General features: G+C 38.7%; 1 protein-coding gene across 8 annotated transcripts in view; it reads left to right on the top strand.

Moving 5' to 3' along the window:
- The window catches only part of LOC111943078 (uncharacterized), a 39,098-nt gene that overhangs the window by 16,948 nt on the left and 4,468 nt on the right, over positions 1 to 17,682 (top strand). The window contains exons 5-14 of one of the 8 annotated variants that reach the window (XM_086890158.1): positions 591 to 736; positions 2,620 to 2,692; positions 3,131 to 3,294; positions 4,885 to 5,014; positions 5,606 to 5,677; positions 5,891 to 5,976; positions 6,511 to 6,625; positions 7,100 to 7,250; positions 15,386 to 15,532; positions 16,872 to 16,984. The gene's annotated coding sequence lies outside the window, so the exon portion shown is untranslated. Of the gene's footprint in view, positions 1 to 590; positions 737 to 2,619; positions 2,693 to 3,066; positions 3,295 to 4,884; positions 5,015 to 5,537; positions 5,678 to 5,890; positions 5,977 to 6,510; positions 6,626 to 7,095; positions 9,520 to 15,318; positions 15,533 to 16,871; positions 16,985 to 17,682 lie in introns of those variants that run through there. The other 7 variants (XR_015287117.1, XM_086890159.1, XR_015287118.1 and 4 more) reach the window with 7 other exon arrangements.

Raw genomic sequence — 17,682 nt, 5'->3', positions numbered from 1 at the left:
TGTCAGGCCATTGCAGTATCTAATGGCCCACGCTGGGCACAAGTTCTTCCCAATGGCCAGCATAAACCTCCCTTGGCCCAGCTTCCAAGCCTTGTTGGCATCTGCTCTCTCTTGTCCTTGCCCACCTGGCTGGCGCTGCCGTGTTGCTCGCTGGCCTGTCTGTGGGAGAAGAGGCTGTGCCAATGAGTGCTGCTCAACTTGGAGGCCATTCAAAGGAGGATTTGATTGTGCCTGCTGTGGGAAGAAGGAATATGCGTGCACATGGCCACTTCCCCTAGGTTTTACCCCAGATTTTCATGAGCAGCTGTCCTAGTGAAAGTCAAGTCTGTTTTAGTGAGTATTTGAGGGCTTCCAGAACACAGTGCCATCTCAGGGGAATTCTGCTGGTTGAGTTCTACTGAGGCTTTGAGATGAGTTGCAAATCCTGAAAATGTTCTCCTTGCCCAGGTAGTAATTTCACAGTTTAGACTTGTGGGGATATTGATTGCTCAGTGTTGAGGACTTCATGTAACTTTCAGCACCAGAAATTTTCAACCTCCAGTGATTGTCCTTGAGACAAAACCATTTGAAATCTTTTCTTCTGTGGACAGGAATTGCTTCGGTGTTACTTCACATCATCCATTAAAAATTTGATGCCTGGAACAAGTCCCGAGTGCTGTGTGATTTCATTGGTCGTGTTCTTTGGAATGGCTTCCCCCCCATTTTCTGAAGCTGGCCCCAGAAAGGTCATAGATGGGTGAGAAGTTCTGAAAGGCCAAGTGGTGCAGATCTTTGCCTCCTGTTTCGAGGTCTGTGGTGAGCTGTGAGTCAAAGAGCTGATCTGACGTGATGGTGAAAACACAGTTGTCGTGGTTTTAAAGCAGTAACTGAAAAATTACTAGAAAACTTACTTATTTCTTGCTGTGAGATATGGATTAGAGCAAGAGCAAAACAGGCTTAAAAGTTAAAAGGAATAAAGAAAGTTTATTAACAAAACCACAAGAATAAGAACACCAGAATAAACTTCCAGAAAACCCTTTTATCCCGCGCTCCCCACCATTCCCTTGTTCACATGACAAGATAGAGACAAAAGACTTTGGAACTTTGGTGTTTAAAACAGTCCCAATTCTTGCTAGAGTCTCTTTATCAGTGTTTGTATAGAAACAGAAGTCATCTTCTGCTAATCTATGGAGTTTCTCCCAAGAAAAATATTTCTGTTATAGTTTTCTATTTGTTTGATGCCAGCTGCCCGGAAATCTGCCATCAGTTCACTCCTCCCATTTCACATCACTCTGAGGTGTGTATGGGCCATGAGTCCTCTTCACCTGTCTTTGTGAGCTTCGCAGGAAAACAGTTTTCTCATTGCCCTCAAGGCCTCAAATCTTCGCTCCACTCTGTTCCAGCGCCTCACTGTATCACAATTACTCTACTTTTTACTCAAAATCCACACTTTGAACACTCCATGCTTCCCAATATACTCTGCCATGAATTAAAGGAGTATTTTTCAGAACATGGTTGTCCATCTCCATAGCTTTAAGAGAAAAATATTTCAGCTTATAAAGCATCTCCTTATTCTCTCTTCCCCATCTAAAACTTAAGCCTTGTTTTTGTCCTATATTTTTCTAAAACTAAAAAAAAAATCTGTGTTTTTCTAAAAGTGAAAAATAAAAAAGAAAAAAATAAAGTAAAAAGCAGAAACAGAATAATATTTCTGAGAGGCAGGACATTTTTTAGTTTGTGTTGTCAGATGGAACAATAGTCACTGGAAGAAATTCCATATAGAAGAACATGTCACATTTATTAATTTTAACCTGAAATTTATTAACAGGAATGTCTGTACTACGAACATGTGTTAACTATAGGAATATATTGCATGTTTTCCTACTTGTCAGAAGTAAATTTCTGTGTTTACAAGCTAGCACTTAGCATTAATTTCAGCTCTTAGTTATTCCCATTGCATATTCTTTTAAACAGACTTAATCAGACAAATTTTGTGTTATTTAGCAAGTAATGCTTGGTTATTACTACAAATTCTTGAAGTCATAACACTTGAAATTGCAGTACATATATATTATTCTTACTATGATTATGTGAGTTGGCTGCTAGTCATTTAACTGTATATAAGGTCTTACTATTTATTAGTGCAATTACTTAAATAAGTGTCCTAGAAATTGTTTTTAATTTTAGTTTTAAAACTGTTCTTACTAAAGTTGATTTGTTAAAGATTGGACAATGTATATTTAATAATTAATGTTCCCCAGTGATATTTATTATCAGTCAGGATTCACTTTACAGTCAATAAATAACCTTAAAAATCTGAATTTTGTAGCCAGATTTGTCTAATTCTTAGAGCAATGCTTTGGGAAATTGGAGATACATATATATATGAATATAAATATGTATATCTGCTATATACCTTTTTTATGAAGGTTTTGTCCTACTACTTCAAACTTTTTGTTTCTTTTTTCCTAACATATATAAAATTTTCTTAACCATATTTAAAGCTACCAGCTTGTTATTCTGACAAAACCCTGTGAGAATAAATTATTTTTATTAATACTCTACATGTCAAAACCTTGCAGTCAGTCAAATAACAGAAGGAGTGTTCATTGTCTCTCTCCCCCACTGATGCTGTTCTAGGAGCTGGAGTTACAAGATTCAGACATCAAGTGAAACAGTGAAAGATGATAAGAAAACACTTGATTCTCACAAGGTATTTCCTACTAAAAGAGATTGTTTTGCAGTTTTGTTTGCTCTTGACACAATTTTGAGTAAATCTGAACTCCTAAGACATGCTCAAGGCAATTAAATATTTATGCTCCCCAAACTGAATTTTTAAGCAACATTTTCTGTTTACAAGAATCAGGTTTGCTTTGGTTTCATTTCTTTTCTTGCAGCTTACGAGACAGATTTTTTTATTATTATTATTATTTTCATTGGGGGAAAAAGATATGTATTTATAATGTTTGTGAAGAATTTGCTCAGCTGAAAAAAGTAATAGGTAACATGAGTATAACATTGTGTTCTTCCATATTTCTATTTTTAAGTCCTATTACATGAGATATTTTCCATTTTGCCTTCTATTAGGCCTGAAATTGGAAACTGTTTAAAACCTAACAAACCCCGGAGTTTATCCCTGTTCTTTGAATAGCAACAGAAGTATGGCTGTCATGGTTTGACACATCAGTGAAGAACAGCCTCTGCTCTGCAGCAGGTACTCAAGTGGAACTTTTGCAAGTGGGCTCTCATCAGGAGTGAAACACTGGCTGCTGACTCTGCTGCTTTTGCTCACAGACTGCTGCCTTTATGAACCAGGTTTGTCCTTCTGCCTCTTTTGTGTTTTATATAGACTTGATTACAAATGAGGCACTTGTCCTCTTACCTGGGAGTTGCAGCAGGTCAGCAGCAGCAGGAGTTACTGGCTGCTTCCCATCAGCTGACTCCTTTTAGCCAACCCTTCCCATTTCCTGTGCCAATCCGATTTTTCCAAGCAATTAGGAAGAAAACTAAACCATAACTTTTACAAAATCACTTTAGGGAAGATGTTGCTTAATTGTTTGCTTCATTCCAATGAACACTTCTAACATTCACTTCTCTGAGTAAGAATGCCTTTTATGAGAAGCTGCTAAAAATAGGGATTTGAGAGCAGGGATGTTAAAAGTAGGGCCAGAGAGGAGCAAATTTGTCGCAGGGCAAGTTCTGTTTGCACTGAGGGAGTACTATCAATTTTGTCTCTGTCCTGTCTTTCACTGGTCCTGAAACACAGTGCCTGCTTGAACAAACCTGCTCCTCAGGAGTGATTTGATCTGGTGCTCTGGCTGTTAGCAGCTGCAGTGCTGAACCACAGGCAGACATGAGATCTGACTGGATCACCCTTGCTAACATTTTCATGTAGAACCCATAACTCACTTGATCAGCAACACTTGCTTGAATGCTGCCTTTTGCCTTGGCTCTTCCCACTAAATAGTTCTTGAGCTGGGAAGTGGTCCTGATCTAAGAATCTGCAGTAATCTTTAATTCTGCCTTTATAACTCAGGAAACCACAGTAACCTCACCTTCATTTTAGAATGTGAACATTTTTTGGACAAACACTGAATTGTAGCTTCATTGACATGAGCTAAAGACTCTTTTAGTGGTCCTAGAGTGGTAGCTGTAAAAGGCAATCAGAGTGAAGATCCTGAATGATTTTCTTTTCCAACCAGGTTTTAATGTATTTCCCCTGCAAATCAATTCATGTATCATAGAGCTCAATGACCTGCCCATAAAATGAGGGTTGTTGCTCAGAACTGTGGAATTAGGGTAACAAGAACTGTAATGATACACTAGATAAACACTGTTGCAATACTCTGTCAGCCCTGTTAGGGTATTTTAAATTTGCAGCAGATCTCAGTAAGGATGAGAAAATGCTGAGCTGCATAAAAATAATGGAGACTGGAGGAGAAATTAGCCTTGCAGTGTTCTACAGTCCCAACATTTCCAACCGCCACACCTGGTAGTGAAAATGCTGGTTTGTATTTGAAAAAAAGGAACTGCAATCAATCAAATGCACTGCCAAGTATAAATTAATTTCTGTAAGTCAAGTCCCTTAGGAACAATTCCTTAATAAAAGATCTGTTTCAAATCTCCTAAGTCTTCTAAAACCAACCCCAACAAAACATAGAAAACATAGTGTCTTTATTTGACCTGTCCTAGGCTTCATTTATTTATTTACAGTCTGAAGGATGAGTCAAGTACCTGCAGTGGTGCCTTTAGCAATGCAAAACAAAATGTTTTGAATATTCTTATTTAGCGTTCCAGTTTTAATGAGCTTGGAAGCATAGTGAAGGAGATCAGATGTTTGTAGGTTCTGGATGAGGGTAGAAATAATTAGAAAGCATCTTAAAAGTAACATCATATTTTTGTCAGCCATCTCTTCAGGGACTACTTTAAATCCCAGAATGTTCAAGAGCCATCACTGTACAAACAGAAGCTCCAACTGAACGAAACCAGAAGTGGATATGGCAAATTCTCTGGTCCAAGTGGTGATATTAATCTGGTGAGGCTCTGGATTCCCATTTCAGACATACTATCACAGATTAAATATAGGAAAAAATTGGGATTTTACTTTGCTGTGGTCTCTTTTTGTTTTGCAAAATATGCGGTAGTTAATATATGAGTAAAATCTTGTATAAAAACAGGTTGTTGTTTGTTTTTTGGTTTTTTTTTAACAAATAGCCAAATGCATATTACCTGCCTTGCTGGAAAATAATTGAGGTCTTCCTCTAAGAAATTTTTTCTCAGAGTGCCTTTCTTTGTGATTTGTGTTCTTATCTTGGGAAGATACAGGAGTTGCTCATTTTAATGCTGTCCAGCAGATTGTTCCATGCTTTCTCAGCTGTTTGGATCTGCAGTTCAGGATTGGACTAAGAAAAATGGTGATGGGATCAAATTATTTTTATTCTTAAATGAGGACAATTCCAGTTTTAAACATACACATGTGCTTCCAATGCTTTCAGTAGTCAAGGATGAAATTTTGAACAGACATGAATTCCTCAGTCTTTGTTTCTTTTTCCCTGAAGGATGGAATTTGGACTTTGCCCACCAGTGCAGTCCTTGCTATAGGCAGATGTTTCTTCTGTTCTTACAGCAGTAGGAGTGGTTGGACACTGAACCTCAAAGAAGAGGGAGCTAACATCCCTTAGCTTTATAAGTCCCACAGGTAAGCACCTTGGAGAAGTTCTTCAACCAAAACCAGTTCCTGTAAGGCTTTCTAGCCCTTGACAGGAAATAAGCTGATTCCTGCAGGCTGCAACATGAAGACTTCCAGACTGAAGTGAGCATCCTGCTATAGGAAGGATTTGGGAGTAGTGAGTCATCATTTGTATGGGAAATTAATCTGTGATTTTTATTTATTGTTTTTTTTCATTTGAAGTAACATCACATCATCATAGAGAGACATTGTCTGTCATTTCTGGTGTGGATACCTGAATAACTCAGCTAGACAGGGAGCTTGATAAGGTAATACAATGCAGATATTGAAAAAAATTTTTTGGATGATTTTTTTGTTAGTTCAAGCTGAAGTCCCTGATTTATTCAGGCTTTGAAGTACCATGCAAGCCTTTCCCACAGAAGAAATTCTGTTTTATGTAAATAATGCACTGTGCAGTAAACTAGGAGAAGGCAGGGAGCAACAAAACTTCCTAGAACTTAGTCTTCACATTTGGTGTGACTGTACAGTAAGTGTTAGAAGAAAATTTTTAAAAGCTTTCTTCCTCTAAGTTCCATTGAAGCATTCACCCATTGTTTAATGTGCTTTTATTGTTACTCTCCATAAGTTTTCCCTGTTACATTTTTTTGATTGCAAATGGTTTACTGTGCTAGCTTTTTCCATTGTCACACAGTAAGAAGCCATAACTAAAGAATGATCATTTTTTTGTAATTTGAAATAATAATGGAAGCTTTATTCAAATGGAAAATATTGCCAACTCTGCTCTCCCTTGCCCCCTTGAAATCCAGTTTTAGAATTACAGAACTCTGTATTCTCCATTCCAGAAAAATGAATATGTAGACATCTGCCTGGACTAATTAAGTAATCACTGCTCTTTGTGATCTTCAATGCCGTTCTTCACTCAAAAACCTCAAAGCGCAAAGAATTTTTCTGAGGCAGGTAAGAGAGCCACTTGCATTTCCTCTTTCAGTCTCGCAGCCATTCCTGTAGCTCACATGACAATCATTTGGGCAGGCACATAAGAGTTGAAACTATGGGGTGAAGTATCCTTCAGATACAGTCTCTTCCTGTACATCTTGGAAAACTCTGAACCAAATAGTGTAGTTCAACACCGTTCAGTGCTTTGACTTTGCTAAAATTAACTTGGCAGTAGCAGCAATACTGGAATATTGTGATTCTGGTGCCTATCATGAATAATTATAAATATCAGAAAAAAATGAAGCTGCAGCAGTAGTGGAATACTGTGATACTGGTGCAGTTACAAGTGCTTCTAAACATCATAAATATTTAAAATGACTAACAGAAATCTAAATTCCTAAGTTAACCTCCAAGACTGCAATTTTTAAGGACCCAAATTTTACTGATCCTGAAAAACCTGGGGATTAATATTTCCTTGGCTTTTGTGTCAGAAAGCCACGCACAGTGGAGCTGTTTGTGCATTGAGGGCAATCTCCTTTGGCTTTTTTGAGCTCAAGTTCTTCAAGCAAGTATTAGTGTGAACAGCAGCAGCTTAAAGCACTCCCTAATCTTGAAGAGACCATAAGTAACACACTGCTTGAACAAGGTGGGTTTGGACCAGATTTAACAACGTGATTTGCTTTTTCCTGTATTTTAGTTTAAATTTTGCTTAAAACAGAGTTGTTTTAGCACTGGAATAGTTTAGATTATTCAGCATTTATATATACAAGAAAAAGGTTTCTAGAGTTTTGTTCTTAGTGTTCATTGTAACGTGAGTTATGTATCTAAACCCATAGAAATTCTGTGAAATTTTAAATTCTAAGTGGTCAAGGATTTGGTTTTGGGTTGGTTCTGTTATTCCGGTGCGGATTGGAATGATTTGTTCAAACTCTGTGCATGTTACATGACATCTGTAGTAAGTGAATCCCAAAAGATTTTAAGATTTATTTTGAGTCTGTTTCAATCTTGAATATAATTCCAAAATTATTTTTATCTAGTCCCTGTAGATTGAAGCATCTTTGAGACTAATTCCATCATATCTTGGGGATTAGAAGAAATGGGGAAAATCTGTGAGAAATGAGGAGAGCAAATTATTGTCTTTCAATGCAGGAAGTACCAACTCAGATCTTGCCATACATTATGAATAATCTCATTTTTGCTGGAATCCTGTACTATATTAAAGACATTATGGCTGGTAAAATTACCTAGGGGAGCACTGCTTTCTTAGGTACCTTTGTACCAGAAGATGGAGCCGGAGAGCCTGGATTCAGCATCTCTGCAGGGTCAACGTTCTTTTAGTAGAGCTGACCCGGCTTTTGTTATCTCCATGGATGAGATCAAAAAAGGAAAATGGAGATCACAGCTATTTCACAGTTTAATAGCCCTGTAACCATTAAAACATAGTAAACCCAAGAATAAAAACAGAACCCAAGTGAAGTCAATTTAAATAGTTAAGGAACAAGGACGTGTTTCAGTGGGAAACATCCATAAGGTAATGCATAACTTTTTTTTTCCCTATCACATACTTAGAGATGAATTTTAAATTCCAGTGTGACAGGTCTCAAAGGTAAAGCTGAACATGATAATTAATATAAGATCATTCACACCTGATTCTCTGCAGGACTTTTATTGAATTGTGAAAAGCAAGGGATATGATTCTGCAAACTTTTTCCCAGGCAGACCTCACACAGAAAGTGTTGCTGTGGAAGTTTTAAGCAAGATGCCCAACACCAATTAGTTTGAAGAGCTAAAGCATGTTTGGATCCTCTGATGAATGGTGCTGAGGATGAGTATTTTGCAGACTATTTTATATCTTAGAGAGCCCCAGCCATGAAATATGCCCACATGAATGCCATTTTCAGGGTTTCTAAGCAAAACAAAAGTATGTACATTTTATTAACGCAGATGGCGACATTTTTAAAAAGAATCCTAATCATCCACGGACATTGCAACTTCCCCCTCTCCCTCCCACCTCTATTGCATGCACTAAGGATCTAACTCACATTACAAAAATAACTTCAGAGAAGGGCTGAAAATAATTTCATCATTTCCCTTTTTTAATGGCAACAGCTGCAAATGTGTACATAATGTTGCTGCCACTTTATCAGTTTATTGTAAATACCACATACAAATCAGTGGGGTGTTTTTCTGTTTTCAAAACAAATCTTCAATATTTGAAAAGCACTCTGAAAAGAAGTCCTTGTTTCAATATTTAGCTTAAAAAGTAGTCTATTCTGTTATTTATTTTTGCCCCAAACCCTCGTTGTTTTATTAAGAACTCCTCGGGAAGTTTTGCATTGTTGGACATGAATTCATTCCATCCTCCAGACAAAACAGTGCTTGTGGAACTTGATCAGCTTGAGGTTGCTGTTGGAGTAATAGACAGCTCTAGGACTTCTCATGGGAAACAGCCCCGTTTTTATCATCCTTGCCTTCTATTCTTCTTCCTAGCAGCCATTTGTGCTTTAAATTATTGTGAACACTATCTCTGGTTAACAAAACACCAATAGTTCCTGGGCCAGGATTTGGTTTCTGTTCCCAAGGTCATGATGTGGCGCAGTGCGGGTCTGATTCTCTGGTGTGCTACTGCAGATTTTTGAAACAAGCAGGAGAAATGATATTTATGTTGGTCATATTCTGACACCAGTCATTTTATGAAAGAGCTACAACCTTTGAGTCACTTGGAAAAATTACTTGAGTGACGCTGTGTGCTTCATTCAGTTATTTCATGAAGTGCCTAAATGCTTCAAGCATTTCTTCATATGAACATTACATTACTATGATATGGAATCTCTTGCTATGAATGTTCTGTCAAAATGGGTTTTTGTGAATGGTTAATGCTTGCATAGAAAAATAAACCCATGCACTTCAGAGTTCTCAGAGAGGTAGGGCTGTAATTCCAGAAACATGCCTGCTTTTGATATTCCCAGTGGCACCCTGCCTATGTTTTAGTAAGTGAAACACAAGCGTTCATGAAACTCTAGTCCTTCTACTTTTTTATTTACTTCTGAATAATGAACAGAAATGCATCTGTGTATTGTCTCCAACTGCACATGGGATTCTTGCTAGGTGATTGTAATTCTGTGGTGAGCCCAGAGTGTGATTATTAACAAATAATGCTGTGTCGTGATCAACAATAAGCCAGTGGGCTTGAAAATTTGAGAAAAAACCACTTGTATTAATTTTCTGGAATGTAAAGCTCTCAGGTAAATCAGAAGAGCTGGCTCACAGGAGTGGCAGAGCACTGCAGATTTATTCCCTAGGTCAGTAATTTACATCCACTTCTACTTGACTCCCTGTTCTAATGTGTAATGTCAGTAACATTCTCCTGCTTATTAAAATTGATTAATAGGCAAAATATGGGGTCAGAGGATGCAGAACTCATCTTTTTAATCTGCCCCCAAATATCCAAAGTACTGTTTCCTTTCAATGGAGGAACGAATGAATTTAAATCTTCTAGTTTTGGTTAAAATTGCTGCATCATTTCTGAAGGCTTTGCTATTCCAGAAATTCCACTCAAAATTGGTAGTGAGGTCTCAAGTCACTCTTGTTATGGGTCATGAAGTTCTGCACAGAATAGAAGAACCATGTGAGTCTTGGTGTGAGGCCACTGAAGCAGAGTTTTCTCTCTGGTTTCACTCACCCAAGAGACAGCTCTCTTGTCATTCACAGGATCCTATAAGCACGTGAGATCAGTCTTAGAAAATAAATCCAAACTATTGCTTCCCTACCATAAAAAGTGTGGAAGTAACTTTCTGTTGTTTCCGTTCTGATTCGTTTGTGTGAGAATTTCAGGTCCTCAAATTTGTCAGTGTCCTACTTGATCATCACGTTTGATCCTTTAGAGGTGCTAAAGATGTTCTTGTCTAAAATGACTTTGGGGAACAGTCATTCTTTGGTCTGCACTCAGTAATTGTGTGATTTGCTCAAAGGACTGTAATCCTATGACAGAAGAAGAGCAATTAAATATCAGAATTATTCAATTACTCTTAATGTAGGGATTTAAATGTGTTTTGTTGCATTGTAGTGGTTTAGAATATTTTAAGACACTTGCACAGGCATAGAGTCTGAAACTCATAAAACAAGAAAAATGTCTAATTGCTCTATGCTGTGTGGTCTATGAAGGAATAAGAGTCCATAAAAAGAATACCACTGAGTGTTAAAACCAATCTGCTTGCTGCATTTTAATTGGGGAGGAGAGTCTTAGCTCTTTGGTTTCAGAAACATTGCGTTATGGATATGGTGCTTGCTTTCTAATTTGAAATCAGAAAGAGGAGGAGTAAATATTGATTGAGGAACTTGGTGTATCAGGGTATAATTACTCTATAACAGATGAAGCCATGAAGCCTTTGGAGATTTCTGTTTTATTTGCTCTGAAGTTTAGACCTGCTAATTTACTTGGGAGGGGCAGGGAGAGGTTAGAATTACTGTATCTGCATATGGATTTGGGGAGGCATACCCTGAGTTATGCAGAAGTGTTTATGTCAGCCTACCTCTCTCTCTTCTTATTTATTTCCTTGGTTCGTTTGTTCTCTGCTCTCTTAATGAACACATGGATTTAAACCTCTTAGGGCACACTGAGGCTTACTTCTGGTTCTCTCCTTGTCTGGAAGATACCAGCATAGGTTATGCCAGTGCATGGGTTTTGTCTAACAAGCTTGGCACAGAATTTGTTCAAGGTTGGCAAATGGTGACATCAGGAATGCAAAATACATTTAATTTCATTGAACGTGTAAAATGATTTCCTCCTGAATTCCCTTAAGTGACGCAATTCAGCCCAGAGTCAAGTTTTACATCCAAGTTGTTACAGAAATAGTAATAATTCAGTCATATAATGGCTGAAACAGCACTGCTATAGTGCACAATTAAATCTGTCCCTACAGTGGTACTAAAATCAGTTATCACCTTTGAAAGCTTCTCTGGACACTTGGCACTTAAATTGATCAATTGATCCATTAATGCTCCCCTTTTGCTAACCTATTGGTTAGTTGGTCTCCTTTAATTTTCCCCTTTGGTGAAGCAGTTCCACTGGTCTGCATGTAATTATGGTCCTACATGCCTTTTCAAAAACTGCATTTTGGGAAGCTTGTGCTGTTTTTTGTGTGGGAGAAGTAGGGAAATTGTTGTTACCTGTGGTAACTATCCAGAAAAGGAAAAGAAACCCCAAACCCCCATAGCTGATGTACTATATCTATCTGGTTTATATTTCACATGACCTAGAATTTGTTACCTGTGGCTGAAGGGAAACAAACAAACAAAAGCTACAAATGATAAAAAAGTCACAACTGAAAGAGGTGTAAGTTGTGAGAATGAGTTGGAAAGAAATGGCACTTGGAGTTGGGTTAGATATAACAAGACCAGGCTTGCTCTGTTCTGAGAGTGAGGAATAATAGAGGAGATTGAAAAGTAACCTTAGCACTCAAGGGTCAAGAAGAAATAATGTTGGTTATTTTTCTTAACAACATCTTTTGATTTTAAATTTTCCTCTGATAATTGGCAGTATAGCAGAAGATGTATTCAGCAGCAACAGCAAATTTGTGCCACATTCAGTTTAACCGTTTACCCATAGACTAGGAAATCAATGCTGTTTAATAAGGATAAAGGAGGGCAAAATTGTGATTTGAAACACTTTTCCTTCATAAAGTAAGTATTTTGTTTAAGAATTTTTAAAAATACAATACTGCTTCAGCAGAGTGTCCTAATAATGAAATAGTTTGTTAAATGTATACATTCAAATAGCCAGTAACTCTGTATTTACAGAGCTAATAGTGCTCTTGCTGGAAACACCAGGGAGGATAAAAACACTAAGTGGTTATTTTGCTTGGGAGAAAAATGATTCGGCTTCAGCAAATTGTCTGCTGATATTGAGGATTCTCAAACAACACATACCTCCCCATCCCTTGTCTACCTTGAAATCCCATTTCAATACGTTTCATTATCCTGTAGGTTAAATAAGAAAAGCTGAGAATGTAGACAAGGCTTAACAGTGATGATCCATGTGAAGAGTGGTTATTTTTCTGTTTTACATTAAAAATTGAACAGGCTTTGAAAAGAAGCAGGCCCATGTATTGTTTTGAAGTGAATTGTAACATCAGTACATTTGTAGTGAAATTGTTGCTGGGTGCTGTTTTGTAGCAGCAAAACTGCAGAGGTGAACAGAAGATGCAGAATGGATTTGAGGTGGAATTATTAACTACTTGGTGTAGGCTTCAAAGAGACAAGAGCTGCAACCATCAGCTGCTTGTGGTGCCTGGTCTGGGTGCTCCTTTAGGGTTTGGAGGTGGGGTAGAAAGCTGGTGCTTTGGAAGGCTTGAGTGTGTTTGCATACAGCTGTGCATGCCCAGCTTTATGATGGGTGGTACTGATTTAGCTCTTCACTTCTATTTCCTCTGGGAACCTAAATAAACATGACAGGACTCTTGGGAAACACAGCTACTAGTACTGCATCACTGGCACCATGGCAGAGCTCAAATTATTAAAGCAAGGCAAAAAACCCCAAATCTAGTAAGTAAAAGTTCTTTTTCATTTCTATTCCCTGGCAGTCGTATTTCTGGCCTATGACTGTAGTGTGTTGTTGATGTTCAAGATAAAAGTTGATTTCAGGTGATAAAGTACACTTAAATTTTCATAAGTCTTCATGTAAAAAACAGATCCTAAGCTGATCGACTTGTACAATTTTATGATTCACCCTTAGTCACTGGAGCTTAGAGTAGAGAATATATTCTGAAAATGCCATGTTATCAGTGGCTTGTCAAGTCATTTCTGATTTAGCCCCTGGCTCTAAGCAGACTGTCCTGCTTTCTGTGAGAGTAATAAAAAGATAAGCCTTGAGAGATGTGTAGGGGGGAGAAGGAGCTCATTTGCATTCAGATGAGCTATTCTTCCAGCCTCTCTCTCTATTTGATCTTATAAAAATTATCCTAGATTTGATCAAGAGCCGAGAAAAGATGCATAAATCCAAAGACAGGTTAACAGCAGAGTTTCTCATCATGGTAACTCCAGTAGAAAAGTGATGCATAGGAACACATCTTTGCACTCACTGAAACCTGTGTACAGTGTCTCGTGTCATTGGTCAGGAGTATTAGATGTGACACTGAGACATCAAACAACTTCACAATGAGCTGAAATAGAGAATTTCACCTTAATAAGGCTTCTCCTAAAATGCTGGTAGGGTCCCTTATCTTTGATGACATTAATTTTCTTTTTGGCCACCATTGCACATGGCATGCCAAATATTTTATTGCTAGAAACTATATTCCAAGGCTGTAGGGTTGTGTCCATGACACAGATACCATAAATTATCTTCAGCCATATCATCTGATAATGGCCCTAAAGTAAAGCTACTCATAGAAGCCTGTGGGGCAATGCATTTGTAAATTTGTATTTCTAATGGAAGTGTCCTTACATTCATTTAGTACAAATGAGTGCAGACCCTCAGTGGTGTAAAGTCATTGGGATCCACTAAGCCAAGAACACTAGGCAGAGATATTTTCCAGCCCAGAATCCTGCTAGGATGCACAAATGTAGACTCTTCTCAGCCTTCCCCAATGACTTTGAGCTTATGGAAATAAGATTATAGGACAGGATGTAAGATTTGGTGGCAGATAGAGAACACTGTTGTTTGTTCTTCTCTGGCAGACTATTCAGGAGGAAGTTTACTTGTAGTAATACTTTTTGGACCCAAAAATGAAAGTAAACTTTAGAAAGTAAGTACCTCTGAGAACAGATGAACTCAGAATGTGGTTTAAAATGGCAGATAAACACAAGATGCAGGGCAGGTATTTTTCTTTCACCTTTTTCACATTTATTGCCACGGGGGGAAAAGCTCCTACATCCTTGTTCTGTATGAGACTCTTTTTCACTTTTACCAACTGTGGAGGAGCGAACCCAGGAATGAGTTGGGGAGGACAAAGGACTGAACAGTTCTTTATTTTGGCCTCTGGAGAATCAAAGTTGTGGCCTGAAACCTACCTGAGCCAAGCGTATTTTCAGTTTGTAGAAGCTTGCTCTGCTATGAATTTCTGTCTCTTGGCTGGATACTCAGCATCTCTAAGTGCAGAATCCTCTCTGGCACCGTATATCCTTGCCTTGTCCCTGCCACCACCACTCAAATATTTTCCTTTCATTGTAAAGTGAGTGAGATTTTACTTGGCTGGAATTCTGCAGTGTTAGGGAATGAAGGTTTTTTCCTTCTTCATTTTTTTATAATGAATTTCTTTTTTATTCTATTCACACCTTCTGAGTGAGCCTTTCATAAGGGCTTCTGTATTTCACAGAGGCTACACCTATTTGGGCCTGAAGACTTTGATACAATTGTAATCACTTGGAAATGGAACCTGTTTGATTTGTATGGAAGGCAGCCATTCTCCCTGTTCCAAACTTCCTAAAATACTTTATCCACGTTGAAAAAAACAATACCTCTTGGAGATAGTGGAGACAGTGCATGATGGTGATTCCAGGGATGGATAAGCAGGACCATCACCTTCCTCACACCGTCAAACTTGAGACTAAGGTCAGCAGTACTAATTTTAATCCACAGTAATCTACAGACAATCCTTTATTATCTAGAAAAGCTGATACCGTTCAAGTTGGAAGCAAGCTGAAGTTGGAAGAGTTAGGTTTCTTCAAAGCTCTTGTTTCCAGCAGGATTGGAGAGCCTTTACCTTTTGTAACAGGAAGGTTTTAAATTTGTAATGCTGACCTTGCAACTGGAACTTGGTGGCTCCATTGTTGCACTTGCAGCAGCCAGATGACCTCAAAGGAGAAGTGCGTTGTTCTGACTTCTGTGGAAGCAGTGGCTGCAAATACCATCAGGAAGTGCTGGACTGGCAGGACATTGGATAGATGCTCTTAGGCCACAGAGCTGGAAATATCAGTTGTAGCCACATGGTAAGTCCATTTATGTAATTCCAAATCTGTTCCTCACACGATCTGTGCTCCTCTATTCCGTATCAGCTTGGTGAGGAGGTAGATGAGACTGTTGGGGGAAAGAAACCACTTATATTTAAAGCAGAGTACCTGTTCCATTATAAATGGTGAAGATAAACCTGTGAGGCTACCAAAGAAATCTTTCTTTGGCTTCCAGTTAATAACTTCAAATGGATAACAAATCTATGCTGTATAATCTGCTTTGAATGGATTTCCTTTGGAACGTGTGCTTCTTCCTGAATGACAGAACTGCAATATTTTCACACTTGCAGTTTCACCCTCAAATGGCCACAGGAAATGCAGCAGCTTCTGTTTTCTGTTGCTTCTGTTTGTTAATGCTTCAAGGTGTTGCTCTGTATTTGTCCCCAGCTGTCATGACCTTAGAAAGAGAATGTTCTAAAGATAGGAGTAAAAAAGCCAGAGAGCTCCTCCTTGCAGCAGACACGGGCAGCATTGGATCCTAATTGTTTTTGCAAGGCATCCTGATGGGGAGAGGCAGATGTCAAGAATGGCAACTTCAGCAGGTGTGTGGCTGCTTCGTAGCTTGGGCTGGATTCAGGAAGGGCAGTGTTCCAGAGAGCAAAGTCAAGAGTTTGAATCAAGTAAGTGTGAGGTGCCCAGAAAGGCAGGGCCCACACTGCTCATGTGTGTCAGGGGAAGGTGAGAATCAGGCCCATCTGCTCCTAGAAATGCAGGTTCCAGCTTTAGCAGCCAAAAGCTATGCAAATAAATGGCTTCTATGTATTGGAGAGCATGGAGCATGAAGTTAGTGTTTCATGCAGGTGTTTGAAGGCAATGCGGGATTCCAGAGCTTAGTGTTTGAATTGCAGCTTGAATTTCCTTCTTTGCTGTTATTTAGACTGCTCTGAAGTAGTCATGAGAAGCAAAAATGAAAGGCAATGTTGTTTGATGGGGACTGTGGTAGGGCTTTCTTGCCAGATTTGAAATGGCTTGAATTGATTAAAATCTCCAGGTGAGGGGAAGGTTGTATCCATTCCTCTCTTTTATTAAAGCAAATTTTCCAAGAGGGATATAAGATTGCATTTGAGGGTTGGGGTGTGGTTTTTTTTCCCTTCTTTCATGTGCAACCTAACAACTCCAATTTCACAGGCCTATTTAACATTTGATCCCTAAAAGTCAGTCCTTTGCTTTGTATTTTGGGCACTTGTTCATCTTGGGGAATTTGTCATCTTCTCAGGGCATTGAAGGTCAACCAAATGCTGCAGGTTTCGTTCTTCCTTTCATATGGTCTATGTCCTGAGGTTTGACTCTTAAGCAGAGCTATTTTTTTATTTTGCAGCCTAGCAGTTGTACGGTGGGGCTGTGTGCAGGTGAATTCACTTGAGAACGATGGGTAAATCAGCTCCTGGGAAGATGTGCATTGCCTGGCCCCGATGCTTCAGCATGCTTGAGGTCAGCTTGGCTGTCTCTGACTGTCTAATAATAATGCAGAATGATAGAATTAAGTATTCATTGTAATTGGTGATCAATAAGATTTGTTTTCAGCTAAATCTGCGTGCTAGTTTCTAAAGCACTCCAGTCTGTTTCATCAATGACCTTTGTGGTTTTAGCTTAAGCTTTCTAGTTTCTGCTGTTGTTATTTTCTGCCCTGTCGCTGGGAGAGGAAGGGATGATGGCTGGAGGTTTGGCAGTCAGCGAGGGCCTGGCCACCACTGCAGTTCTGTACACTCAGCCTTGGAGATGTGATCAGGAATGTGCTGTTAGTTGCCAGTTTTGTATTGCAAAGACTGAGCATGCTGCCATCACTGTGTTTGATGAGTGAGTTTTCATTGGTTTGGTCCAACTCCAAAGCAGCCTTAATTTGAAGGTGGAATTCTTTGTGGATGAGGCTGTGAAGAATATGGTGTTTATACTCCCATCCTACGGGCAGTACGGTAGAACAACTCCTAACTGATTTGGTAATAAAGATCTAGTTTTTCTTCACTAAACCTGCCCTAGCCAAATTCTTCAGCTGGTGATAGCTATCTCTGGAGTGGGAGTTCTTTATTGAGTTGATTGACAATTTGATATACTTTGTCAAGCTGTGTTGTTTAGTTTCTGTTGATCCAGAGACACCTGAGGCTCCTTTTGCTTCCTAAGGGATTAAAGTA

This window comes from Cyanistes caeruleus, chromosome 5, assembly GCF_971803275.1.
Source record: "Cyanistes caeruleus chromosome 5, bCyaCae1.hap1.1, whole genome shotgun sequence".
NCBI classification, from domain to species: Eukaryota; Metazoa; Chordata; class Aves; order Passeriformes; family Paridae; genus Cyanistes; species Cyanistes caeruleus.
This window is presented reverse-complemented; position numbering and strand designations above follow the sequence as displayed.